This window comes from Rutidosis leptorrhynchoides, chromosome 3, assembly GCF_046630445.1.
Source record: "Rutidosis leptorrhynchoides isolate AG116_Rl617_1_P2 chromosome 3, CSIRO_AGI_Rlap_v1, whole genome shotgun sequence".
NCBI classification, from domain to species: Eukaryota; Viridiplantae; Streptophyta; class Magnoliopsida; order Asterales; family Asteraceae; genus Rutidosis; species Rutidosis leptorrhynchoides.
This window is the reverse complement of record NC_092335.1, coordinates 155224858-155228604: the sequence shown is the minus strand read 5'-3', so window position 1 is coordinate 155228604 and position 3747 is coordinate 155224858.

Genomic DNA, 3747 nt, shown 5'->3' with positions numbered 1-3747 from the left:
AAGATGATTTCTTTCCGTTTGGCTGACGGATCCCGAGTGATAGCTAGGGGAGAGCGCAGTGGATTTAACTTCCCTATGGTTTCCCTAATGAAAGCTCAGAAGGCGATATCGAAAGGGTGTGATTCATTCTTAGCTTATTTGATTGATGTTAAGAAAGAAAATAAGCAGGTGACCGATATTCCCGTTGTGTCATAATTTCTCGAAGTGTTTCCAGATGATCTACCAGGGTTACCTCCAGTACGTGAAGTAGAGTATAAAATCGATTTAGTTCCAAAAGCTACGCTAGTTGCAAAAGCTCCTTACAGATTAGCTCCGTCAGAAATCCGAGAAATGATGTCTCAGATTCAGGAACTGTTAGATAAGGGATTTATTCGACCAAGTTCTTCACCGTGGGGTTCTCCTGTTTTGTTTGTGAAAAAGAAAGATGGGTCGCTTTGTATGTGTATAGATTACCGCGACTTGAATAAGAGAACAATCAAGAATAAGTATCCGTTACCAAGAATAGATGACTTATTTGATCAGTTACAGGGTGCTTCCTACTTTTCAAAGATTAATTTACGTTCAGGGTATCATCAGGTACGTGTTGCAGAGAACGATATACCAAAAACAACGTTTAGAACTAGATATGGTCATTATGAATTTTTAGTTATGCCATTCGGGTTAACAAATGCGCCAGCAGTGTTTATGGATTTAATGAACAGGGTGTATCGTCAGTATCTTGACAAGTTTGTGATTGTCTTCATAGATGATATCTTGATATATTCAAAAACTGAGAAGGATCATGCTACACATCTGAGGTTAGTGTTAGAACTTCTGAGACAGGAACAGTTGTACGCTAAGTCCTCCAAGTGTGAATTTTGGTTACGGGAAGTACAGTTTCTGGCTCATGCGATTTGTGAACAGGGTATCAAAGTAGATCAGTCTAAGATAGAAGCTGTAATGAATTGGAACTCGCCTAAAATGCCGACAGAAGTTAAGAGTTTTCTGGGTTTAGCAGGATATTACCGCAGATTTATTAAAGACTTTTCTAAAATAGCATGTCCGTTGAATAAGTTAACCAGAAAAGATGTAGCCTTTCGATGGACGTATGAACAAGAAAAAGCTTTTCAGACTCTCAAACAGTTGTTATGTCAAGCGCCGGTTTTAGCTTTACCAGAGGGAACAGAAGATTTCTTGGTTTACTGCGATGCTTCACGCGCAGGTCTGGGTTATGTTTTGATGCAAAAAAATAAAGTCATAGCGTATGCTTCACGACAGTTGAAGAATCATGAACGAAATTACCCTACTCATGATTTAGAGTTAACTACAGTTGTGTTTGCTTTGAAGCTTTGGAGACACTATTTGTATGGTACACATTGTGAAATCTATACAGATCATAAGAGTCTTCAGTACATCTTTTAGCAGAAAGAATTAAATATACGTCAACGTCGATGTCAAGAATTGATTAAATACTATGACTGTGAGATTAAATACCACCCAGGAAAAGCAAATGTGGTCGTAGATGCTCTGATTCGAAAGAAAACCGCTGAAAATGTTAGATTTATGAGAATTGAGATAGTTTCAGACTTGATCGATCGATTAAAAACCGTTCAGTTAGCAGCATTGAATGATGAAAATTTAAAGACTGAGCAAATGACTAAAAGAAAATTTGACCTATGCAATGATTCTAGAGGATTAAAGACCTATAATGACCGTATTTGGGTGCCTTTGCTTGGAGATTTGAGGGATTTAATCCTTACAGAAGCACATAAATCTAGACTGACAGTGCATCCAGGCAGTACAAAGATGTACAGAGATTTGAAAACATTGTATTGGTGGCCGACAATGAAGACAGATGTTCCAAATATCGTCGAAAAGTGTCATATATATGCGCAAGTTAAAGCAGTACATCAGAAGCCGTATGGGTCTCTACGACAGTTAGAAATTCCTCAGTGGAAATGAGATCATATAATGATGGATTTTGTAACCAAGTTACCCCGAACCCAGAAAGGACATGACATGATCTGGGTGATAGTGGATCATCTGACAAAGAGTGCTCACTTCTTAGCTACTCGTAAAACCGTTTCGCTGAGTGATTTAGCAGAATTGTACTTGAAAGAGATCGTTAGTCGACATGGTGTACCGTTGTCAATAGTTTCCGACAAGGATACTAGATTTGTATCTAACTTCTGGAACAGTTTGCAGCAGAATCTGGGTACGCGTGTGAGTCTTAGTACAGCTTATCACCCATAGACAGACGGTCAGAGTGAACGAACTATTCAGAAGTTAGAAGACATGTTGAGAGCGTGTGTCTTAGAATCCGGTAGTTCTTGGGATTCGCATCTTCCGTTGATAGAGTTTACTTACAACAATTCGTATCATTCAAGTATCGGAATGCTGCCGTATGAGATGTTGTATGGTTGAAAATGCAGAACTCCTACGTGTTGGTTAGAAGCAGGTGAGAAACAATTTGCAGGTCCCGAAATTGTTCTGATAACCGCAGAAAAAGTCGAAATTGCACGTGAGAAGTTAAAAGCAGCCAGAGACCGACAAAAGATGTATGCTGATCAGCGCAGATGTCCGGTGATATTTATTGTAGGTGATCGTGTATATTTGAAGGTATCACCGTGGAAAGGGGTGATCAGATTTGGTAAACGTGGTAAACTAGCACCGAGATTTATTGGGCCATTTCCAATCAAAGAAATTCTGAATGATTAAACTGTTGGTTTAGATCTTCCATGAGAGTTAGCAGGAATTCACAATACGTTCAATGTGTGCTATCTGAGAAAGTGTAAAGTAGACGATGAAAGCTTGATTCTTCCGCTGAAGGATTTGAAAGTGGATTAAAGTAAGAATTTAGTAGAAGAGCCAATTTGAATAGTAGACAGGAAAGTCACCAAGTTAAGAAAGAAGCAGATTCCAATGGTATTAATTGAGTGGCGACACAGTTTAGGTTCTAACTTGACGTGGGAAACCGAGGAGTTAATGAGGGTGCGCTATCCCCGGTTGTTTGACCTTGACCAAATTCCGAGGACAGAATCTTCTTATGGGGGTAGATTTGTAACATCCTCAATCGGGCCTAGCTGTAAGATTACTTATTTACCCTTAAGTTTGTGCTGATTAAATATATGTTTTAATTTTAATTTAACATTTATTATTATTTGATGATATGGTTAGAACCAGTTTGTGACAAGGGTCACAGAACAGGTTTGTTTATTTAATTTGGACTTCGTTTGGGTTGCCAAATGATGTACGAAAGATATCAGATAACTGATAAATACCCGTGTGTTGCACAGTGTGGGAAATAACCTCACTTAAAAGACTAGTGCTGTGTTCTTTCTTCCATTTTCTATACTTTCCTTCTCAACACTCCGTACTTTCACTCTCACCTTCATCAAAACCCTAAAATCTAATCTTTGATCTAAAGCTAAAATTATTCACATCTTCTTGTTATCTGTGATTTTGTGATCATTTTAAGGTAAGCTTCTCTTTGATTCATGTCTTGATTCTTGCTTAAAGCGGGTTTTTGTGTTCATGTGGGTTTTTGGTACTTTGATGCTTGAATCTTGATGATTAAGTGTTTGTTGTGCTTAATTGATGTTAGAAATATGTTCTATATAGTTTATATGATGTTTTGGAAGTGGTTTTGATGTTAGATCTTGCAAAAATCGAGTTTTTGGGTCATAATGGCAAAAATCAGTGTGCTGGAGCTGTTCTTCAGCTCCTACACGAGTGACCACCCATTTGAGGGTCAACCACACGAGTGGG